General features: G+C 31.7%; 1 pseudogene; it reads right to left on the bottom strand.

The window, feature by feature from the left end:
- Positions 1-861: 861 nt before the first annotated feature.
- Positions 862-19125, bottom strand: LOC149241580 (protein LIKE COV 2 pseudogene; annotated as a pseudogene).
- Between the last annotated feature and the right edge of the window lie 8162 nt (positions 19126-27287).

Raw genomic sequence — 27287 nt, 5'->3', positions numbered from 1 at the left:
TAAGTGAGTCAGGAACTAGAAAGGAAAATTTTAAGGATAAAAATTTATATTTAAGTTTAGAAACCTTGGTGAATCTCACTAGTCCCTTATATGAAAACTATAAAATGTTTGTTGATACCTTTATAAAAATATTCAATATCTAATAATTCTATCTACAATATCTATGTAATATTTGGAGATTTTTTACATAAAATAATTTTATAGTGTAAAATTTGGGCGAATCAATTTTATAAATAATTGTAATTAAAGAATCATGTTTTTTAAAGTCAAGGAAAAGTGGCCCATTTTCCAATATTATCCCTAAAATGTTCCATGACAACTAATCTTAATCAACGCTTACAATTTTCCCATTAAATGTGGTAACCTAAACTCTACCTATAATTTCCTTATCAAATATAGGGCTAACTCCCTATTTTTAAATATAGGTTTATCAAATACTATGAGGCACATCTATCCAATGGTCTTAAAACATGCACATTTATGCACATTTTGTTGACTAATAAAGATTAGATGTTGCTCGGGTCAATAAGATAATAAATCCTAGTAATGTTAAGGTACTTATTTAGACCGGCTCTATAATGTCCATATATGCTATCCTTACAATTAGAGGTACTCGTTGACGAACCCTAAGCCTTGTAAATGGGTAATACAATTGAATTTAATAAAGCAGGGAAAGATAACTGTGACGGATATCTCGGGTTTTGGAGATATAGAATCAATACCATCAAAATGCCAGGATATATCAATTTCCTTAGTGGATTTTCTTTGTTGTTGGGTGGAATTTGGTGATTGTGTTTGACGTATTATTTAGAGGTTTTTCTCTCATTTTTAACCAAAGAAACACTAAATCCATTAGAACTCTTATGTGGAATCAACACGATATTCGTCATAAACATATCGTACCGAGTGGTGAGCATATTCAGATCCAGTGTCAAGACGAACAATATATTTAAATAAAATGACTTTTCCCTGCTTATAAAAACAGTAATCCAATTCAGATTATGTGTCAAGACGAACAATATATTTAAATCAAATGTCTTTTTCCTCTTTATTAAAACAGCAAGCCCTTTATATCCATTATATGGCGGATACTTCACACACAATTAGTGCTTACAAACCAACAGATTTGAAACGACACTTTCAATCATATGATAATGAAGACTATTTTATAGTGTTTGTGCTAATATTGGCAAATCTCTACTTAACGTGAGCTGTTTTGAATGCAGTAATGTATGCCAACTCCATTTTCCAATGACACACTATCTGTTGTAGGGCTTCTGCGTTGTTATAAAACATGTTCACCTTGTACTGTCATTTGAAAAAAACATATTCAAAAGACTTCAACTCTCTAAATTTTCATTTCCATAACACACATTGTCTTATACGCATTCTTTCACATGGCTCTGACTCCTTTATTATTTCAGCTTTTAATTTTCGTATGTTGCAATTATCTTTAGCATCTTCCATTGTATTTGGAACGACTTTATCTCACTCCTTTATTATTTCACTTTCAATTTTCATATGTTGCAATTATCTTTATTGTGTTCCACAATCTTCCATATTTGGAACAACTTTATCGTTGTCAACTAAACAAAGAATCTCAATTGCTTCTACCTCCATATATAATTAATCATATAATTTATGTTTAACATTTTCTTTTAGATTCCCTCAATTTTACCCTGAAGTTTCTTCCCATCAAAGCGCCGACGAATTCCTTGCCATGTCCAAACAAGGTAACATTTAAATTAAGTTTCATGCTGAATTAAAAATACCAAAAATGATTAGGAGATTAAGAAACTATTCTCCACCAATGTTTGCTTTCGCAATAATTAATATTATTTTTCCAATGATCCAAATTCTCGCAGAGTGGCTGGGTTTTACCACATTTCTAGGTGGATCGTGTTTTCTTAAATCCGGCATTTTTGTCCCTTCACATGATACTTTGGTAAATTTGATGAAATCGAGGACTGTATCAAGTACTTCCCAGAAAAATGTGACATTCAACGTAAATATATGTGTTTTTTTCTTTTAATCATTTTGAGGTTGATGAATTATTCGTATTTTCTTTTTCCGCTCAGTAGATTTATTTTTATTAATTACCTATAATATTATCTAATGTGAAAACATTTTGTTAATATTGAACTATAAAATATTTTAATTAATAAAATAAACGGTTGAAAATTATAAATCGAATTTATAATTTATGATTTTCATTTTTAAAATATTTTTTTGTAATATGTAAATAATATTATATTACAAAGTGGAGAGGTTTATTTTCAAATCAAGATATCCCTCTATATCTGAATCAATTACGAACGCAATTCTACATATTTTGAGAATAAATTCAATCTTTCAACCAATCTCCAGAGAGCTTTAATCTATGCTCTGATACCAAAATGATGTAGAGCTAGTACTTTAACCTAACAATCATGTAATCTTAGCACTAAACCTCGCTCTATAACCCAGGTTAATGCTCTGATTCTAGGTGATTAATCATTAATATATTGTTTGGGTTAAAAAAAACCCCTCTTCAACCTTATTCCCGATTCTCATCAATCAATTCTATAAGCGGAGAATTTTCCTCTAAATTAATTTTATTAAACCAACTATTCTGCAACACTTTTTTACGTGGCTTGTGGGACCTCCCGTCATGAATACCCATAATAGAACTCTATACCATCAGTTAAGTGTTGAGCCAACATGTCTCCCCCTCTTTATTCCAGCACCATGATCTCCACCATTGATTTAGTGCTGATACAACGACTATCGCGTCATCCACTCAACAACTAACCTGTATGATCTCTACTGTCAATGTGACCCGTCCAATCGAATGACTATCGTGCAATCTTGCACAAATTCTAGCACGATCGATATTTGGTTGAGAGCACATGAGAAAAGTGGTTTTCCTTTTCCATCGTGTGCTACGTGTCACTCACTTAGGCTAATCACGTGAAATTTAGAAATATTGGTTACCACTTTCTTACCCATGCGAGATACAACTTACCATAAATGTCGCCAACTGCTGACTTGTGAAGTGTTGACCAATTTAACATGCGATCTGCACTTTAATCTGAGCCACCCATCCTCCATTTCCAACGATGCGATCTAATCTCCATTGTCTATTCACCTTCGCTATCTCTTTATAATCCTTTAAGAAGTTGAGAAAAAGCCTATGTCTCCACTATAGAAGATAGTTCTCAATATTCCTCTGTCTACTGTGAAAACCAATTGCACTCACTTCCGACTAATCCCTCCGTCCATTTAAAAGGGAAATTCCGATCTGTACATGCCTATATGCAGGTTTTATTAGACAATTAAATGCTAATCCTGTAAAGGAAATTCCATTAGTAATTCATGCTATTCAACACAAAAATTCTACAATATTTCTCAGATTCACAGTCAACGCACCATAAGGCTATTAAGACACATACATACACAAATTCCCATACATGATATATATACAAATCCACACTGTTTTGGTATTTTTATTAGATATTTACAAGGAAAACAGTCACATTCGACTGTTTCAGTTCTTTTCCATAAAATACATCTACTGCTCTTCCTAACTCCTCACTCTTGCTCTTACTATCCTCTAGCTCTCTAACCCCTAGCTAGCCTCTAGCTAACCTCTCGAATTATTCAAAAGATCACAATTTATACAAAAACAGATTCATGAACCAATTTAGTTCAGATCCAACAATCTCTCACTCTCTCCCAAAGTATCTCTCCAGCTCCACTCTTTTCTCAAACAGAATCCCAAATTAATCATTTAAATCCCTCAAATCCTCACTCTTCCTAGGATTACTCAACTGTCTCTAAGATCTCTACATTCACGACATATTCTCCATAAATAAATTTACAATTAAAATCCCCTCAACTCAACTAAACTTAGGAAAATAAATAAAATGATTAAGGGAACCCACTCCCTTTAGTAAATGTGAACTAAGACTCATGGGTCTTATAAGTTTTGAAGAATGCTCCTGCATCATATTTGAATTTATCTAAGAATTACAATTCAAACAAAAATTTCAAAAAAAACTTTTTGTAAGTAAAAAATAAACAATTTGCTACCCATACAAATATTAAGGTAATTTTGAGATATAAAAGGGTTTTTGGAATAAAAATTTTACCAAAAAAATCTAATTTAAAAGAGAAAATAAAATTCATAATGATGATGTCATCTTTAGTGGTAAATATTTTCAATGAAAAATGAGAAAACTAGTTTCTCTAATCATATTTTTGACTTATTTCCTTATAGGTTTACTCAAATTTCAAGCACAGACACTTGTTGGATGGAAAATATTATTCCACATCCAACTAATTTGAGAAAACCTATAATGAAATAATCCAAAATACAATATAAAAAATTAGTTTTCTTTCTTTTCCTTTTAAAATTCATGACTCTTATTTTATTATTTTTATTATTATTCTTAGAAAGCTCTTTTTAAACTTCAAAATTCACTTAAATAACTCACTATATTAAAATTATGGATTATGGATTATTTTGATATGCATATATGTCATCAATTAAAAAATAAAAAATAAAACAATCATCAATGCCATTTAAAACAAAAATTACAAATTTAAAAAGGGTATTTCAAAATCAAATTCGTGAAGCTAAAATATAACCAAACATTTTATGGCTATAATATTATTGATTTCAATGGGTCATTTCAAGAATTACAAGGAGAGTTTGATAGATGCTCAATGCATAGAATAATAAAATAGATAAGCCTTGCATTCAAATTCACAATTTTAGATGAGAATAGATAAGGAAAATTCACATTTTATTTATGGGTTTGAAAAGGTTGTAATTTGAGTTGTGTACCATTGAATATGTCTAAAAGGTTTATTATTGGATATTAAGAAATATGTATCAAAAATGAAATTCAAGTTTTGAACTTTAAATATCATGTTTAAGGTTCTCAAGGTGACAAATATTTTTTAAAAATGATATCTCTCTTCAAACTTAATATTTTTAAAAATTGATACCACTCTTCACACTTATTAGGTGAGTGCAGGGTTAGTTTTAATATTTGATTCAATAGATGAATTAGGTAATGAGTTTTTGTGGAGAAGATTTAGTTTTCTTATTACTCTTGATAAAAAAAAAAATTAGGGAAAGCATTTGCGTAGGGGAGGACAATTCCAATATCAGGGTTAATGAGGAAACTGGGATGATATGTCATTGATATTCAAAGAGGAAATGCCTCATTGTAATTGAACTTAAAAAAAATTCAGACATGAAAAATTGGGGAAGTGATTTCACAAGGGTAAAATGGTTTTCTTGTCGAAGACAAAATAATAGTACTATGAGGGGGTGAATTAGTATGAAATAGCTTTTAACTGTTTTTAAAATATTTAAACTATATCTAATATACCATCTAGAAATACCATAAATAAAAGTGCACACACATAAATCAGGAGACTCGAAGTTTTATGCGGAAACCTATATAGGATAAAACCAAAAAAATATTCTTCTTTATATATCAATATAGGCACCAACTTACTGTTATTTTAGTTTAGTTGCACCAATAAGAAAGATACAACCAGCCTATGATTTACAGAATCCAAACTGAAGGATATAACAATCCCTTGATTTAAAGGCACCAACCTGAAGGAGACACTGCTCCCCTTACTGTTTTATATTTTGAATTTGAATATTATAAATCTAATCATCTTTTCATCAGTACTTTCTGTATGTTTCTAATCTATATATTCACCTATTATCTAGTGTATCCTAAGATCTCAACATTTGATACAACTTAGCTTAGCATTCTACAACAACTTTAATATTCATTTTGATCTATTTTGACCTTTGTCTCTTCATAATCTATATTATCACTACATTCTAATTTGCAATTTAGTCCATAGGAGAATCTCATGGTAATTTCAGTACTTAAGAAAATAGGATTAGTGACTCATCATCATCCTAGTCCACTTCCGTTGGGATGGGTCAATGAGGAGGCAAAGATATAGGTATCCATATAACATAGAATCAAATTTAATATCGATGATGATATTATTGATGAAGCAGAATTGAACATAGTTGACTTGATGTATGTGGAGTTTTGTTTGGCAGTCCCAATATATACACATGTGATGCAATATTCATGCAAAGAATCAACCACTAACACCTCATCAAGGAAGGAAAATTCTTCATCATCAACTTGGACAAGAAAATGCCAAAGATTTTGGTAACAAGTGCAAACGAAGACAAAAAGTTTATTAGTTCTTAAAAGAAATGCATTTTGTTATTTTTAAGAGAAAATTTGTCCATGTATATAAGGGTTTGTCCCATGAGCGTAAATGGCTACCATCCAAGAAGGAAGTGGATCACAACATCCAACTAATATCAGACTTGACATTGGAAAACTTTGGGGTCTACAGGTAATCTATTAAAAATGAAAGTGAGGTAAAGAAGTAGTTGTAGCAGCTACTCGAATAGGGTGTCATTTGAGAGAGTACCTCACCATGTCAATCACCCATCACTATAATTCCAAAGAGGGATTGGACTAGCTCGATGTGTATTGGTTACATGGAGGTAAAGAAAATTATTCCCAAGAATAGGCACCCCCTGCTTAGGATAGATAATCTGTTGGATTAATTACAACATACCAAATACTTCATTGCACTCGACATAAGGTTAGGGTTTCACCAAATTTGAATAAGAGAAAAACATACCTAGAAAACAACCTTCAAAATGATACAAAGTTTGTATAACTGGTGAATCATGCCATATTCACTCGCTATATTCATAAAATTAACTAATGATATATTGCAACTTTTTATAGTTTCATTTGTTATTATATCTTTGGATCATATATTAGTATATAGTGTTACTTGAAAGAGTACACCTTAGATTTGATGCAAATACTATATATTAAAGAAGCACAAATTGTTTCTTAGAAAATTTCAAGAAGTATGATTTTGGACCATTCGTATATATTAGAGATGTGGTAGATGAAATAATTACTATATCTCTAATAATATTTTTAGTTAATTCGTAATTTTAACAAATATTCTAAACATTTGACCTCTTTAAAATGATAAAATTCTTGAACGCCTAATTTTGAAACGTGTAAAAACTTGTTTCCCTAACCATGTCAGCCTTATACATTTTTGTATTCTCTTAAACTAATCTCGTTATCTTGAGATTGAACCATGAAACATTCAAATTAAATGATGCACACAAGTCAAGCACGCCGTTTACATCTCTTACCCCCATAAAACAAGGCATTTATTTCAACTGAGCCCACTTTCCACACGACACTCACTCATCTTCACGTGTGCCCGGATGCCATTTTTCTCAACCTATCCCATTTATCACATGAAGATTCGCTCATTTTGCGCGCGTCTGATAAACCACGCCATTTATCTCAACCTATTCCATTTTTCACATGAACAGTCACTTGGTTTCGTGCCGTATCAAACACGACATTTATTTCAACCTATGACTCCTCCCACGTGAAGACTCTCATTCGCGCTAGACGGGTAAAACACGCAAGTTATTTCAACTTGCCCCAATTTCCTTATGAAGCAGTGTTGATAATATCGGTATCGGGAAAATATCGGCGAGGGTCTAGAAAATATTTTATCGGCAATATCGGCAAAAATATCGGCAAAATATCGGCAAATATCAGCAAGCATAAAAAATGCATAATATACTCATTTTTTTCATATTTTTAAACATATAAAGCAATAACAACATGAAATAAACACATTGGCACATAAATATGAAGAAAACACTGATATATATGATGTCAAATAGAAATGATACATTAAAGGCGATACCAAATCCTGTTGATCCCTGATAATTGTCCATTCAAGGACTCAAATGTGGAGAACCAATACAAAATAACATCACATATATAAAAGTATCTCATCATCATGAGTTATATGTAGCACAACAAATAAAACTAGCAGCTATCTATCTGAAATCACTGCCCTCTCCCCCTTTTACGGGAAGACATGATGGGTTGTTTGCTAGGCGTGCCCCTAGTAGTAGGAGGCCTTGACCCTGCCTCTGCACCTAATGTCAAATAATGAGTGCTAGGTATGGGGCTATGCTCTCCTATATCTATAGCAGATGGTGTTGATGCTGATGCTCCCGCAGTGTCCTCCTCCTCCTCTTAGTGCTGCTGCTCCTTTGACTCCGAGTCCTCCTCTTGCTGTCCCTGCTCTAATGGATCATCTGCCATTGGCTCTAACCATGAAGGTGACTCCTCCAAGAGGGGCTCCTCAGACTCCACCCTCCACGGAGACAATACATCAATATTGTCTAAGCTAAGTCACATGACACGAGGACACGAGACACAGAGGACACGTAAATACGAGTATTCAATACGAAACACAACGACCTGGAAACAAGACACGGGGGACACGTTTATATATATATATATATACCAAAATATAGTTTTCTATCCATACTAAATTGCAGGTTGCAACTTATCTAATCAAATTAAAATATAATTACTTCTCCAAGTTCATAGTTCACTTTAAAAAAATAAATAGAATCAAAATTTACTATTTAGAAATTAGAATGTGATATGCTTGGTCTTGATTCTTGAATATTCAATGTTCATTGTTCATGTACAACTTACAAGCACATAAGAAAATAACTAAAGTCTAATCCTATTGATTTCCTCTGTCCCTCTTGCGAGAAAATGCCACAGCTTTCCCTTTCCCTCTAGATGTAGATGCTGGTGCTGGTGGAGTTGGCAGTGGAGTTTGCTATGCTCTAGAAGCTGAAGAACTAGAAGTAGGAGCTATAGGAGGTAGACCACATCCTTTACTGGTGGTAGGGGTAGCTTGGGCAGGTGGTGTCACCTGGAAACATTACAATCTCCCAATCCCGAAATCCTAAAAAAATGATAAGTCTGCTGCATTTTGAATGAAATCTAAAATTCTACTTTCTCCATATGAAATCCAATGAGGCCGGAACCACTCTCAAACATCCTGAGTCATTTCATGGTAATGTTAAAAATTTAAGTAAAAGGATGAAAATAAAGATTAAGGAGAATGTCACTTTTACTTTAAGAATTTAACATTACCATGAATAGCATATCAATACTAGGGCCTAGAACGCTCAAACCCTCCTTGGCAGCAACCACATAGCTCTCCCCTTCCTTCTCCAGCGATTAGAAATGAAAATGATATGAAAAAAAACCAAAATCGGATTTTTATAGGCCATGCAGAAGTTTTTTACAATCACCGGGCGATATTTTCGATTGTCGCGCGAAAATATCGCGATATTTTGTCGGCAATATATCGGCTCGCCGAAAATATCGCGATATTTCTGAATATCGCCGATATCTCGGCGATATTATCAACGCTGTTATGAAGACTCGCCCATTTCGCGAGTGCCGCGTAAAACACGTCATTTATCTCCCAGGTTTCTTTTCTGGCAAATACTGTACAAAATTTGCGATGGGACATTGAACATCAATCAAAATGGCACTACAGAGACAAAGAATATTATTTTGTTTGATAGGCTAAGTGCTTTATTCTTTATGGTCAACAGCACGCGAAATTGAAAAGTCAGGCTTACAATAATTTACCTAGTTTCTTATTCATGAAAGGTGGGAAAGTGCATCATGTAAGTTGTAAGTTTTATTGGTAGTAAAAAAAATAATATAGAGAAAATAAGAAAAAATATTTTAATGTCAATTATGATAAAATATTTTATTGCACAAAATAAAATTGAAAGTTAAAAAGTTTAATTACTTCCTAATAAGAACATTAATAGGTAGATGTATTGTTCATTTAAGTTTTAAAATAAAATTGATATGTGGTATTTAAAAAATATTACTAATTTATCCCTTTTAAGGTATGTTCTTATGTCCATTTTGTATGAAATTTAGTAAAAATTTATTAGAAAATAAAGTTTAAATTATGTAGTGTACACAATTCAATTGGTAAAAGATATTTTCAAAGCATTCAATTCATATATATATATAACTTCTTTATTCAAGATTTCACCTCTAAAAATTCAATCCCTCTTACACTTGGTATATATGTGGTTAAGATGGATTTATATTGGTTCTATTATGAATTATATAATCATTACACACATGCACCAAATATATCAAACCTTTTTATCCAACCTTTCACTTCAAAAGACTTGATTCCTCCCGCACCTCTAGTATATGTAGTTAAGATGGTATATGTAGTTAAGATGAATTTATAGTAGTTCTATTATAAATTATCTAATTATTGTTATATTTTGGAGATTTCCGTGATGCAATTTTTTGGATTGAGAGATCTGAAATGCCACAGTGTGCCTTTTTATTTCTACATTTCGAAAAATAGAAAAAAGAAGAAGACAAAAATGAAAGCTATAAATATAAACTGCAACCCTCTTAGGGTAAAGAGCCGACCAACCCAAAGAAACGAATCATTTTTTTATTTAATTAAAATTTTCATTTTAAATTTTATTTTTATTTTTTAATAATAGATATTATTCGACTTTTTTTAATAAACATAAAAGTATATGATTTATTTTCCCACTTAATTAATAAATTAATAAATTTTATTTTAATTTAATTATAATTTTTTTATTTTTATTTTTTACTTTTAATTTTGGAATAGAGTAGTATTAATTATTCTCTTGGTTAATTATTTTAATTTATGATTTTTATAAACTTATGTTTTAGATTATTGTTAATATATTTTAATATAAATCTTATTATACTTAATTAATATAAATCTTATTATTAATAAATTTATTAATAAACTTATGTTTTAATTAATTTTTTCATTTTAGTTTTTTAATTTTTTTTATAATAATGGATATTCTTTGACTTAAAATGGAACAAAATGATTCATTTTCACACATAATTAATGAAATTCATTTTAATTTAATAAATTTCTTTTGACTTTTAATTTTAGAATAGAAGAGTAGTACTAACTTTTCACTTTATTAATTATTTTAATTTATAATTTTGATAAACTTATGTATTAGATTATTATTATTTATATAAATTTCTAAATATTATAAAAATAAAGAATAAATGAATCAAAAATTACACTGCCATAAAAATTAATTTACTTAATTAAATTATAATCATATATATATAAACTGTAAATCTATTGTTGAAATAGTAGATAGTAATCATGTCATTCGAGAATGCAAAAATTGACGATGAGTGTGAGGAATCAAATTTATAGAGCTTTAAACTTCTTTAAAAGTTCAAAACCTCCAAAACCTTTTCTAGCTAGAAAGTGGTCTCTCGATGCTTAATAAATTTGAAAACAGATTTAAGATAGTTTCCATAGTGAATCATTAGTAGATTATATATCTAAATATATATAATTCTTATAATTTGATTTTTTTTGTTGGTGTAAGTTAAATATGGGTTAGATATATATCACAGATTATTTTTTTAATTTGAATATTTTTTTTGCTTTTGTGGGTGTAAGTTAAATATGGGTTTTAATGGAGTGTTAACAAATATGTAAATTTGGAAAAAAACAAAGTATTAATTTGGAGGAATGATAAGATACTTATACAATGAATTTGAATTTGAGATGGTATAAAAAGATGAAATGTAGTCAAATGAATTGTCTCTCCTAATATATAATTTGTATTTAGATAAATACCTTTCTTAATTTATAATTTGAATTTATATAAATTTTGTTTAGATACATGAATTTTGAGTTTTCATGTCATAGGTATGTTATTTTTCATACAAAATATAATGCATACATTTGTGTTAATATAATGTTTGAGTACATAAATGATGAAATTCTACTACAAGAACTGTAGAGTCTTACAAAATAGGTTGTTCTTGTCCATATGTATTTTTTTTGAAACCTATAATTTTAGTTTTATATTTTTTGTAAATTATAAAGTCATTATATCTTTGAAATTACAAGGATTTACAGTGTGCAACCTAAGAAGGTCTTAACATTATTAAATGACATTTCTTAGTTTGTGAGTCTTAATATCCTTAAATACATCACATGTTTCTTTCCAAATGATTAACATTCTAAAAACTTACAATGTTATATAGTATTTTGATATATGTCAAGAGAGAAATTTATTAACATTAATAAACATTATTTATATTTTAAATAAAAAGATATTTATAATTTTACAATATATGTATCTATAATTTCATTGAGGTGGATTTCCCTAAATTATAGATAAATAATCTCAAAGATATAGATATATATATATATATATATATATATATATATATATATATATATATATATATATATATATATATATATATATATATATATATATATATATAGATAGACACGCACACTCTCAAAAATTGATGTTTTCATTTATTTGCTGCGCAAAAAACATATTTGTGATCCAAAACCTATCTTCAAAGAAATTAAGAAAACATGCATGTAAGAGTCCTGCCATGAAAAGTTGAAGTTTCATAAAAGGAATTTCTCATTCCACGCACTAAATCATGTGCGTGTTTCTACTATGAAAATGAATGCACATTCCTAGCATTGAAAATGTGTGCACATTCCTAGCATTAAAGATATGTGCATTCCTAATGCTAGGAATGTATGCATATTCCTACAACTTGTGAGTTGTTAAGACATGGAAAATGGTTAAGGTGGGTCTAAGGTGGGTGTTGAGGTTTAGGACGGGAGAGGGAGGGATAGAGGTGCTATGGGAGATAAAGAGAGAAACAAGAGAGAGTGAGGGATTCAAATGAGTGTGGAAGAATGAGTTGGTGAGTGAGAGGGATAATGAAAGAGGTGGGGCATTGGAAAATTGACTATACTGAGATGGGTGTCAATCAATATACTGTATTTATGGACATCAGATTTATATTTTCAATTTTCCTTCCAATATTTATTTGAACTATTAAATGAGCAACAATACATCATATAAAAGGAAAATATAACATATACAAAGCATATTCAACTACAACAAAATAATTAGATTCAACTACAACATAAGAATTAGCACACAAAATTAACACATGTCGACACCAACAATAAGTGGAAACCCATAAAGGGAAAAACATTGAATTTGGTGTTGTGATGTAAAGCAAGCACCCACTCTCTTTTTACATCATCATTTGTATGATCCAACCTCTCTACTATTTTACAATATATGACTTGCTGGAAGCTCCCGCTCCTACTTACATCGTTTTTTTGCAAAATTCTACCTACAAGAGGCTCCTACCTCATTTTTGTTCAGAAGGATATGACTTTTAGGGAAGCTCGTACTTACATTTATAGGCTCCAACATGTTCTTTTTCATGGTACTACCTAAAAGGAGATAGTAATCTCGTGATGCATAAAATATTTAATGTTTTAGTTTACCTAGTTTCTAATTATGCATACCTCCTTGTCTTTGTCTCTTCCTTCTCTTCCTAAAATATACTTTACATTTTCTCTTTTTTCTTTCTCCCTTTACGAAGAAATGCCTAAAAAAAGTCTCAGATGAACTCTTTCTACACATAAGCTAACCAACAACATTGTTGTCCAAAATCACACATTCTTATAAACAAAGCTTGCCAATTATTAGTATTCCATGAGGGAATCTGAAGTGAAAAACTTTCCTCTTTGTATTCCACCTTTTGGTTTCACACCTTTTTAGATTTTGAATATAACAAAAAATCAAATTAATTTCAAAATAATCAAACAACATAGATTATCATAATCTAGCATTAATAATTACAAAATCCAAAACCTAAGGTTTTATGTTAAGTCCCTATAATACTAGTGATTACCCCATTATTATTGTCATTGTATCCCTTATTGTTATTGTTGTGCCCCTATTGTCCCCATATTGTTATTATTGTGCCCCATAGAAGACCACTATTGTTATTGTTGTTCCCTTAAAATATTATTGTTATGTCGGCTTTGATTATATTGTGACCCCTTCGACTCCTATATATAGAAAGGAGGTTTTGTTGTTTGTATCATCCAAGAATTGTTTATTTGTGTAATGTAAGGGATGTTTCCCCCTCGAAGAGGCTGATTTTGAAGTCGTTGAGCTATCTTTTCTTCTATTTTGTGAGCTGGTTACATAACATTTAGTATCATAGCGAACATAATGCTTTCAATTCCAATGGGTGGTGTTGATGTTGTACCAGGATTCCAATGGCTACAATCCTTGGGTACAATAGCTTTTAATTTTCAAGAATGTTACATGAATAATTTTCAAAAGGGATGAAGGTTGAATTAAGGGGTATCGTAGGGAAACCGGGAAAGATAATCAGCTCTAATGGAATGACAAAGCTTCTAAAGAAAGAACAAAGAGGCGTAATTGCACAATTAGGTTCGCTAGAGGTTCCCACATCGAAATCATCTATTTCCCCATATCTCCAAAAAGTCTTGGACAATCATTCCAAGGCATTTGAGACACCCAAAGGCCTCCCACCTATTCGTGATCATGATCATGCTACTCACTTGATTCCAGGAAGTGTTCCTCCAAACATCAGGCCTTACATATATCCCTATGTCCAAAAGAGTAAAATTAAATGTATGGTTGCATAAATGCTAGAGGCTGGTATAATTCAACCTAATCAAAGTTCTTTCTCTGCTCCAGTAGTATTGGTACACAAGAAGGATGGATCATGGTGCATGTGTCCAAATTATAGGGAGCTCAACAAGCTCACTATTAAAGATAAATTTCCCATTCCTGTCATTGATGAATTATTGGATGAATTTCTAGGATCAATTTACTTCACCAAGTTGGATCTTCTTTCAGGATATCATCAAATCAAAATGAACACTAAAGACATTCTAAAAACATCATTTAGAACTCAGGATGGTCATTATGAATTTTTGGTCATGCCTTTTGCCCTTACCAATGAACCTTATAAATTTCAAGGTTTGAAGAATTCCATTTTCAAACCATTCCTTAGAAAAGTTTTCTCAATATTTTTTGATGATATACTAATCTATAACAAGTCTTGGAAGGATCATGTTCAACATGTTGACAGGGTGATCAAATTATTGGAGGAGAAACAATTATATGCAAAAAGCTCCAAATGTTTCTTTGGAGTACAAGAGGTGGAATATGTGGGTCATATTGTATCTCATGAAGGTGTTAAGGTAGACCCTAGAAAAATTATAGCCATTAAGGAATGAAAAATTCCAACATCCATAAAGCATCTGTGAGGATTTCTCAGGTTGACAGGGTATTAACACAAGTTTGTTAAGAATTATGGGAGAATAGCAGCACCTCTAACAACATTATTAAAGAAAGATGCATTTTCATGGACTCTAGAATTAACGAATTCCACTTAACATCTTAAAGAGGCAATGTGCCAAGCACAGGTCTTAGCTAAGACGAACTTCACAAAATCCTTTATTGTGGAATGTGATGCCTCAAGAAATAGAATTGGTGTTGTTTTAATGCAAGAAGAAAGACTTGTTACTTTTGAAAGTCATCGAATCAAAGGAAAGTATTTACATAAAGCTATTTATAAGAAGGAAATGTTGGCAATACTACATGCACTTAAGAAATGGCGACCGTACCTAATGGGAAGACACTTCAAGTTAAAAACAAATCATGATAGTCTTAAATAATTTTAAGAACAAAGATTATCTTCAGAAGAGAAGAAAAATAGGTCACAAAGATGTTGGGTTATGAATTTCAAATCATCTATAAAAAGGGAAGCAAAATGTCATGGCAGATGCACTCTCAAGAAAGGATGATGATGTGGAAGCATTTCTTTGCGTCATTTCTATTATCCAACCATATTGGATAAACGAAGCAATGGGTGAATGGAAGAATGATGAATAAGTGTGGGCACTCATTGAAAAGTTACAACAAGGTCCCAGTACATCTAATACATTTAGCTAGAAAAATGATTCGTTATGGTACAAAGATAGTTTATACCTATGTAATAATTCCCAACTCAAACAAAAGGTTCTTATGTAATTTCACATCTTTCCCTTAGGAGGGCACTCAATATTTTTAAAAACTTACCACAGGGTTAAGAAGGAATTATTTTGGGATGTCCTTAAATCAGATATTCAAAAGTTTGTGGCGGAATGTTTGGTTTTCCAGCAAAATAAAGTTGAAACAACTAAGACCCCATATCTATTACAACCTTTATCAATTCTAAGCCAATGTTGGGAGGAGGTTTGAATGGATTTTATCACAGGTTTACCCAAGTCCGAAGGAAAGAGTGTGATCATGGTGGTAGTGGATAGAATTACCAAGTATGCACACTTTTATGCATTATCTCATCCATTTAAATCTAGTGTAGTTTCTACTGCATTTATGGAAACAATTCAAAAGCTACATGGAAATCCAAATATTATTGTAAGCTATAGAGATCCCATTTTCACTAGAAATTTTTGGACATAATTATTTTCTTGTCATGGTACTCAGTTAGCTCATAGCTCATCTTGTCATCCTCAATCTGATGTGAAAACTGAGATAGTAAAGAAATATTTGGAAGGATATCTTCATTGCTTTGTATCTGATAAACAAACACAATGGGTCAAGTGGTAGCCTCTAGTTGAATGGTGGTACAATACTTCCTTTCATAATGCAGCAAAATTGACCCCATTTATGGCACTTTATGGACATCATCCACCATCCATCACATCATATTTAAGATAAAATTCTAAGGTTCAAGCAGTGGAAGGTCACATCAAGAATCAACAACAAGTTCTCCAACTCTTAAAGGATAACCTCACTTTGGTGCAGAATAGAATGAAACAATAGGCAGATCAACATTGGAGCGAAAGAAGTTTTGATGAAGTTGACTGGGTATTCCTATTCCTACAACCATATACACAAATGTCCCTCAAGCAAGCTAAGAAGGTTAATAATTTATCACCAACGTATTATGGTCTGTACAAGGTGTTTAAAAAAATTGGTACTATGGCATACAAATTGGAGCTTCCTGCATATTCCTTCATGCTCCCAATTTTCCATGTTTCATGCTTAAAGAAGGTTATAGGTGACAAGCTCCCAGTTCAAACAATATTTCCAGAACTTGACGAGGATGTAAAAATCATATTGGAACCTAAAGCAGTCATAGAAATAAGAACTCGACAGCTATGAAATCGATCAATTTCAAAGTCTCTCATCGAGTGGAAGAACTTAACCGTTGAAGATTACACATGGGAGGATGATAATTTTATACAGAAACATCCATAACTAATCAAGCATTGAGGAAAACACTTTTTTGAAGGAGAGGGGCATGTTAGGTCCCTATAATACTATTGATTCCACCATTAATATTGTCATTTTAGCCCTTTTTGTTATTGTTGCTCCCCTATTGTCCCCGTATTGTTATTCTTGTACCTTATAGAAGCCCACTATTGTTATTGTTGTGCCCTTATATTATTATTGTTATGTCCGCTTTGATTACATTATGACCCCCTGGACACCTATATGTAGAAAGGAGGTTTTTTCATGTGTATCATCCAAGAATTGTTCATTTGTGTAATTTAAAGGAGGTTGACCCCTCGAAGAGGATGATTTCGAAGTCGTTGATCTATCTTTTCTTCTATTTTGTGAGCTAGTTACACAAAATTTTCTTTATCAATGTTACCAGACAGAGGTATTGGTTACCCACTATCAATTTGGGTTATAGACATTGATAATAAAATATCAATCTAAGTTGTAGATAGTGATAACCATGCTCTAATATGTGTTCATTCCTTGAATTATGTAACATAAAAATTCTTACCTTAGTTTTGCAACATCTTGCATCACAACATCATTCTGAACTTCTTTAGATGATACTTTATCCAAACATTCAATCAAAGACTCCAATAATTATATCACCAAGCATGTCCAAGCCAAACCTTTGTTCTGCAGCTAGAGAAACCTTAGAACTTAATCCTTATCTTTGTGGTTTCTCACAAGGAAATACACTAACATAGAACACCTTCAATATCACAAGATATGCAAGTATTCATATCACAATATCTACCAATGATGGTGGTGATATATCACAATTTCCACCCCTTTAACGTTCATAGAAACATATTGGTCCTCTGCATTTTGTCCTAAGAAACATTTCTCCTTATTTCTCTTAAATTTACTTCACCTCCCCCTTTGACATCAATAGAAATGGGATTGGAAACTTTCATGACGACATCCTATGTCTCTTGTCTTCCACATTCTCTATGTCTAATAATTCTGCAACATTGTTCAGATATGAAGTATTTTCATTATCATCATGATTTACAAAACTAGGTAGATCTATTATAACTGTATCTTTCACCATATCTATTAAATAGAACCTCTTTCATTGTCTTCTCCTACATACTTTATCCGTTATGGGATGGAAATGAGTAGAGGTGCATGGTATTTAAATATTTCATTATGAAGATACGAAATACCATAAGTAATCGATACATAAAAGGAAATTCCATCAATGGTGATATTCAAAAAAATAATTTGATTTGGTGAGCATGCTATCTCAAAAAAATAAAAATCACGGACATGCAGGACAACCAACCAACAGAGGAACGACCTACTATATACTCTTCATATCTAGTAAAGTATAGGGGTAGTTTAGAATATGTAGATAAATGTTAAATTCATCCTTTGTTCATATGAGTTATGTCAACTTCTCCCGACAATCATTCCTATATATATATATATATATATATATATATATATATATACAACAATTTCTATGCCTTTGCTAACAAATAAGTTTGGTCGAATGATATCTTTTAGTGTTAGCAAGGAAAATATCACTAATATATATAGATGGTTTGTGGGAACATAGAAACTATATAGTTCTTCATCTCTATTCTCAACTTGAACAACAAATGATGATGTGATAAAACCGAAAGTTTATTTCCCTACATGTGGATGACGAATACTTGCAACCTCTTTAAAAGTACTTATGTTGTAGTCTAGAGAAATGGAAGCACTTATTTTCTTGGATTCTAAGTGGATATGTTTGACAAGAGGAATTTTATTTATGAGCCATTCTCCAACCCAGGAAACAAAATTTCCCATCCATGAAGATACAAATAAATGTATAAAAAAATGAACAACAGAGAAGTAACAAATCCAATACAAAAAAAAATGATGCCCAGTCTCGCATATATTGGCTTAACGAAGCCATCAACAAACTGAATAAACCACCATGTGATATAGAAACTTATTGCAACTGGAAATAGAACCACACATCCACTCATGAATTTAATCATTCTACTAGATGAAGATGAACATCTTCAGAAAACATAAAAAATTGAACACCATTTCAAATGATCATCCATCACAATGTTGCATCACCTTTATTTCCAACAATAAAGTGGTCCAAGCATACTCACTGTTAGAATTTTCTTCCATGTACATAAGCTCAATAAATTTAATACTATGTGCAATGGACGTGAAATCATTCAACAGAGAAAACCTATAGATATTTGCCAAGTACAACCACCAGCGTAATGAAATAATGTGGAAATGGTCCAACATAATATGTCACTATTATCTCAACGTTCATACTTTTAATTAATTTTATCAATATTATTTATCTATTCGTGAATGTTATCATTCTCTAATTGAATTGATTCATTTTCTAGTGTTGTACGACATCCTCTAGATTAACATATTTTGGTGTCCTTGTCTCAGCTACAGTTCAGACAATGTATTGCCTCTAGCAATCCATTCACATTTTTCATACTTCAAATGTATAATCTGTCATCACTAGCATCCTTGACATTGTTGTTATTGTTGTCAATTTGTTGGGAAAATTTGAATACCTCGGCTTCACACCTAAATTATACTACAGGTCCACATTTTGACTTGAAATGCATTACATTGGTTTTCGTTGGTGTAAGTAATTATTCTATGGCTACTTGCATTAGTGTAACAAATCCATCTAATTTTCTTTGTTTGTGTATCATCTCCAAAATTGAATGATATCCATGTAATGCATACTATTTGTATTAGGTCGAATTCACTTCATATCATTGTAATTCATAATGCATACTTCATATCAGTGTAGCACATATTTGTGATCGTTGTGGATTTATTGATTTGGAAGAACTTGTAATGAAGAGAATGTAGCACTTGTAATACTTATACCACAGATAGATAGGTAGGAAGGGTAACAAATACAAATTACCTGTTATGTCTCTCTTGAAATATAAATTCTTGAGAAGACAATAACTCTTCTTCTTTGCTCATACATTCTTGTCTATCATTCATTTGACTCCCCCTTCCTTTGCTAAGTGGTGCATCCAACAACGACACCAATATTACATCACCATCAATCTCCAATATCCTCTTCTTATTTGAATATCTGAAATAATTGCTTCTCTGCCTGTCTTTTAGGTGCACCAAGATGCCTTCTTTTTTCTGAATTTTAATCATCATAATTACAAATTTTTTGTTTATATATAGCTTTCTTTTTCCTATTATAAAAAAAAAATTCCACAAGGTTGATAATGGATGACATTTCATCCATTTTCTCTTTCTAGTATGAGAGGCTGTGACTTCCTACTTACAATCGTAATTTTGAAACCAAAAATATCTAGCAAAACCCTTCCATGCTTGACCAATCTAGGTATTTATTAGTTATTACTTCTAATATGGACCTTTTTCACAAAGTTAAGTTGTCCGAGCACTGCAACCAATCCAAACACCAAAGATTTATCATATCTCAGTTCCACATAAACATTATAAAAACTATATATGTTGATGTGCTCTCTCGAATCCTTGAGGAAAATATTTAGATCCACCTTTACAACAATGTGATGGATGCTAGGTAATGTGTCTTTGATTTTAATGCTTTGATCCTCCAAATGGTCCACTTTTTTGTAATCGTCCTGATCCTTCTTATTGTGGAATAAAACGACTTTAATGTTTCTATTTTAAAAATCAAAATTACTGATAGAAGTATTCAACCTAAATATGGTTTTGTTAAAACTATTACTTTCATCAGGTCGCAAGCTTACCTAACACTTTCCAAGGAGATGGGCATTTTCCTCGAAGTTGGTTATGGTTTTCCCATTCCCATTTTTAAGATACAATTCCTACATTCTAAATTATTTTTCCACCCTACGCTGTACTCTATTATAATTCCACCCCCATTATACGGACCACGTGGTCTCTTCTTCATAATTAATTTCATATGAGAATCAAATCAAAATTATTGTTATTTATAGGCATAATTAGAGGATCATTGTTTGCACTCCCCTGTTCATGATTCAAGCCGAGAATCTGATGTTGAAAAAACGAAACAATACTTTTACTGTTTCCTTCTTCAAGTGTCACAACATATTTCCTTGTCCTTTTATTTATCCATTCCCTTTTTTGCAATATTCTCAGTTTAGAGAGATATAGGATAGATGATAAATAGTAAATGTTTCTTAACAAGGCCCTTCAAATGCCTTATCTCGAAGTTTTCCAATTGATCATGGTTAAGCTTTTCTTTAAAGTTTCATAACAAAGAATCTAACATATTTGATATATCTTCAAAATATTATCGAGCTTTCTCTCCCTTGAGGCACTAAACATTGACTAGACCCTTTTTTGTTTCCTTGAGCAACTACCCCTGACGTCATGTTCACTTCACTTTTTCATTGAAATCACATGGTGCTCTTGCTTTCTAATTGGTGCATTTACTTCTACTTTCTTGTATAATTTACTTTGATTGTTTTACTCCATTCGTTTGGTTTTCTTTGAAGAACTAGGAAACCTATAATCTTTGTCCACGTGGTTGAGATTGTCACATAAATAGAATATTATGCTACAAAGAAAGGGAGGAAATGGCTTGTGACTTCTTGTGCTACTATCCATATGTGAATTTCTATTTACATGTAATGCATTCCTACTTTTCTTTGCATAGGACTTGCAATAAACATCCTTATGGCCAAAATCATTGCATGAATAATAGTAACAATAGAAGGAGTTTTTTCACCTAGTCGTTCATGATCTTCTCATAAGGAGAGGTCTTCTTTGATTTTTTGTTTGACTGATCTTACATTTCTACTACATCTTTTTCTGATGAACCTTGATTTGAATGCTCTTATAGCTAGTTGTTACATGCTTTATTTTATGACAATTGAAGCATTCGATATGTTCCAATAGGAGAGAAAAGGAGTTCCTTTGTAATCTTAAAATTTTTCTCGACTCATCTCTCGGAGGAAATGGCCCTTTTGCACATGAAACTTTATTATTATCTTCTGTAACATCCTTTTAGCTATTGTTATTTTCTGACTTATTTCTTATGGAGAAAACCTCCTCTCTAACTTTTCATATCATCTAATAATTTCATCTTGCACATTTCTTGATGAAATGACCTCACCTTTTAACCGTTTACATTGTTCCTATTTAACCTTTAGCTAGTTCCTTATCACCTCTTCAACTCTCTTGGATTCTTCCAACTATGTCCTCAGGCTAATGACTTATTCTTTGAACTCATGCTCTTTCCAATCACATATCCACAATAATTTCTTTTGATATTGTTTTTTTTGCAAGTAATTTTGTTTCAACCAATGCTGAGTCAATTTTAGCTTAGTCTGCAACTAAATTATCGTCATGGAAATTATGTAAATAATTACTAGCAAAACAAGTCTCATTCGACTAAAGAATTTCTTTCAAAGAGTCCTTTTTCTTCTTCTTCCTTTTCTTATCTTTTTCTCAATTGCTACTATTGGTATCTCATTCATGCATGTCGTGTAATATGTCCCATATTTATTTTGTAGATTTTTTATTTGTTACCATCTCAAGATCCAAGTTGTGAAGATGTTCTAAATTTCACACTTACTTTGAGCATTCCACTATTTTTCTTGCTTTAAGGGGGAATTCTTATTGTATATGTTCAATGCTAACATCCATAAATTAGGTATATAAAAAATCAATTTAGATTTTACCTTCTCTCTCCATTCCTGAAAGTTTGTAGTACTAAGCCACAATTTGTTCACTTTGTGAACCTTTGACATATCACATGTGTTCATGGTATACTAAAAAATACCCTTAAATTGACCACATACTGTAAAATACCCCTGAAAATCACATTATTTAACCTCCTACCAATACGAACCCAATACACCTTCCCAATATAAAAAACTCCTACTTTCACTAGATATTGTAGGTAAGGATTTTTTCATTAACATTTTTTATACACCTTTATATTTTTTCATTAACTTTAAGCTCCATTTTTTATACCTCCCAATATAAAAACTTTTTACCCCCTATTATATGCTCAATATATTATGCCATCTTTTCCTTTGATAATCCATGATTCTATCAGTTATACCTTCCAATGGTTAAGTGGATACAGAGGAAATAAGTTTTGATACGAATTGTTGGAAACTTGACTATATTGAGAGGGGGGTGAATCAACATAGCGCAATCATGGTCATCAAATTTATGCTTTTACTTTTCCTTCTAATAGTTACGCTAAACTATTAAATGAGTAGCAATAAATCATATAAAAAGAAGATTTAACATAGAAAAAAATATTCAACTATAATATAATAATCAACACACAAAATAAACACATGTGGACACTAGATATAAGTAGAAAACCATAAAGTGAAAAAGCATGAATTTTTTTTCATTATGTAAAGCAAGGACCGAATCCATTTTTACATTATATTTTGGAGGCTTCAACCTCTTTGCTATTTTGGAATCTACAACTTGCTGGAAGCTTCCACTCCAAATTACATCAATTTTTTGCAAGCTTCTACATAAAAAATGATACTACCTTGATTTTCTCCTACAAGCTTCAATTTGTTAGGAACACCCTACTTCTACTTACAAGCTCCAACCTATTCTTCTTCAAACTACTACCTGAAAGGAGACAACAATATTGTTATACATAAAATATTTAGTGTTTTGGCTGACCTTGTATTTAATTGTAAATGCGTCCATCTCTTTGTCACTGCCTTCTCTTCCACAAATTCTCTTCACATCTTCTCTTCTTATTTCTCTCTTTACAATGAAATGCACAAAAATTTCCCACAACAACTATTTCAACTCATAATCTAACCAACCACATTTCCATCCAAAAGCACATTTGTTTATAAATAGAACTTCCTGACTATTAGTATTACATGTAGGAATTTGAGGTGAAAATCTTTCCTCCATGTATTCCACCTATTCATTTCATACTTTTTCAAAATTTGAATATTAAAAAAAATAAAATGAACTTCAAAATATTAAAACAAAATATATTATAATAAGCTAACTTTAATGATTACAAAATCAAAGGCCCAAAGTTTTATTTATCCATGCTACAAGACATGGTTGTTGGCTATGAATTATCAATCTAGGTAGTGGACATTGATAATAATAGTCAATCTAATATGTGGATGCTGATAGCTAGGCTTTAATCTATATTCATTCCCTGAATTAGTGAAACATAACAATTGTTCCCTTAGTTCGGTATCCTCTTGCATCACAACATCTTCATGCACCTCTTTACACAATGCTTTGTCCAAAAACTCAAATAAACAATCCAACAATGATATAACCAAGCGTCTCCAAGGCCATACCTATTTTTTACATCTAGGGAAGACATTATACCTTATACCTTAAAAAGTATCTTTGTGGTTTCTCGCAAGCATCTAAGATGACATAGAAAACCTTCAACATGACAGCATATGCAAACATTCACATCATAACTTGTGCTAACAATGGGCACCATACCTCTCACAATAAATGCATGCTCATCTCCTTCAACACCCTTTTCCATTAATGACAAGTTTTCCAACATAGGGAAGGAAGAGTGAGGGAGATGGTTGTGGTTGACATACTGAGCAAAATGAGACGAAATTGGAGGGGGGATGCTTTGAGTGGGGGGAGAGAGAGTGGAGGGAAAAGAAATAGGAAGTGTGAAATATAGCGATATTATGTTGGTGGAAAGAGTATTAGAGAGGGGGAGGGAGTGGGAGAGATACAATAGGGGAGGAAGAGATAGATAAGCTTAAATTAATGGACACTAGGATAAAGCTCGAGGGAAACAAGAGAGAGAGAGAGGTAGGTTGTTGTAAAAAAGGGAGTGAGAGACAAAGAAATAGAGTAAGAGCGAGGTAAGAGGGGAGATAACAAGAGATGGGAGATGGAGTAAAGGGGGAGAGGGAGAAGGAAAGAAGGGGGGATATAGAAATATAATTAGTGCAAGGGGGAGAGATAGGTAGAGGGAGAGTTTGAGGGGGAATATAGAGAGAGAAAAAGAGAGAGATATAGAGAAATAGAGTGACAGGGAAGAGAGAGTGATAGGGAAGAGGGAGTCGTCTGAGCTAAAGAACCAAGTTCAAGTGGAAAGAAGACACAAATAAAAACCTTTAGTAAGAAATGATGATCTGAAAAATATAGTTTAGAAATAAACACAACAACAACGAGAAAATAATGTGATATAAGAGCTAATTGGAAAACTATATTCATATCATGAAAGGTACCTTTGGTGTTTAACAAATTTTCCATAGATTAACTATTTAACTACTTGCATGTGGTTCAAAGGATAAAAGAAATAATAAACTAAGTGACTTTGAATTGCATATGTGGGCACCTCAAACATCAATATATGCAACCAAATATACATGAATTATGATAGGTATCTAAAAAATTAAATCTCAAGAGTGATGCATTGTTGGAAACACGCCATTAATGGGAGTTAGCATTGATCAATAATTCTTCTTTGGATGTATGCCCTCATGCTTGAATTCAAACATACTACTTTATACACACGACGTAAAATTTACATATCTAAGATAAATGAATACATGTTAAAAGTAAAGACAAATTACTTGGACCAATATAAGGGATTGAATCTCATTTTTTGTGCAGGGTAGAAAAATAGTATTCCCTTATCAAGAAATAGTTGTATTAATATCTATTTCTAAAATTTAATATTTTGACCTTTCTGGCTTTGAATGATCATCAAATACATATAACACAATGAATATTACTAATTCACATGTATTTAAAAACCCAATCGAAGAACTTTCAACAATGCAACATCTTAAAGTGCCCACTTCACTATAGGTGATATTGCATCGTCACCATATACATGCAAATTCAAACTAGCAATTTAACACTTCAACATCAACTACAAAAAAAAAAAGCAGTTCAATCCATAGAGAATTTGACATGATACACACTCAAATACACACAAAATTTTCTCAAATGTACATTTAAAGAAAAAAGACATAACATTCAAAAATACAAAATGACACCTCATGCCTAAACATAGAAGTATGGCATATTGTAACCTATATAAAACATGGCTCTAACATAGAATTGACATCTCACGCCCAAACATGAATGTATGGTATATATATATATATATATATATATATAATGGGTGTGATTGGTCCCTCATTGAATACTTCCACACTCACCACCATCATTTGAATTTTGGAAGTCAATAATTCTCCTCTTACTAGAAGAAGGAACTCAATATTTTTTATTTTTGGGCTTGCTTCATCTCTCCAAGGACTTCATAAGGAGACAATATTATCTTAATGTTCCTTTTCTATAATGGAATATCATGCTTACAAATTGATTCTTTATAATTCAATCCCAGAAAACTCACACTAGATGATATGATTAGTCGCAAGGGTGTTTTTGTCCTTCACAATGGAAACATATAAACTATACAAACTTATAGTAGTTACCATTAACAAAGAATGTAATTTATAAAAAAATCCAAAATTGATTCAATACATAATAAACAAAAGTCATATTAAAAGGGATATAATTGTGAATGTCTTGCACAATGATGGAATTTTACTAGAATGTGGAGTACTCGACTACACAATATATATATAGAGGAAACATCTACTCTTACATCAACTAAATTTCCATCATGGATGATGTTCAGGGGACTACATGGGGTGCATGTGAAGAAACCTTTGGGGATGGAACAATGGTAGTAAAAATGGAGGGGGTTGTTGGATGGTATATGGATGTAGCCTTCATGGGTCGATGGTATGTAAAAGGTAGTGGAGGTGATTGATTATCAACACTCATGGGTTGTAGCATTGATGGAAGTTCCCTAAGGGTGGTAAGCTTGACACAAAAATTTGTCGCAATGTGATGATATTGATTAACAAATGATGCGGAAATAATGAATGGTAATGAAGAATATGTACAAGACATAATGGAAAATTGGAAAAATAATGAAACATACATACACATTTATTATATTTTTATTATTTAACCAAAATAAATAATGAAATAAACATTTACACAAAATTTAAGTTGAGACATGATGCCTAAGAAAATGGTCATGTGTTCATATTAAGTGGCAGGGCTCATCGCTAAGATGTCATTGAAAGTTTTTGAAATGAGGGGTCATTTTAATTAATTATATCCAAGTATGTGGTACACCAAATGAACAAGCAACATCCACTGC

This window comes from Pinus tabuliformis, chromosome 8 (assembly GCF_031772625.1).
Source record: "Pinus tabuliformis cultivar Carrire ecotype Pingquan chromosome 8, CPIR1, whole genome shotgun sequence".
Classification (NCBI taxonomy): domain Eukaryota; kingdom Viridiplantae; phylum Streptophyta; class Pinopsida; order Pinales; family Pinaceae; genus Pinus; species Pinus tabuliformis.
This window is presented reverse-complemented; position numbering and strand designations above follow the sequence as displayed.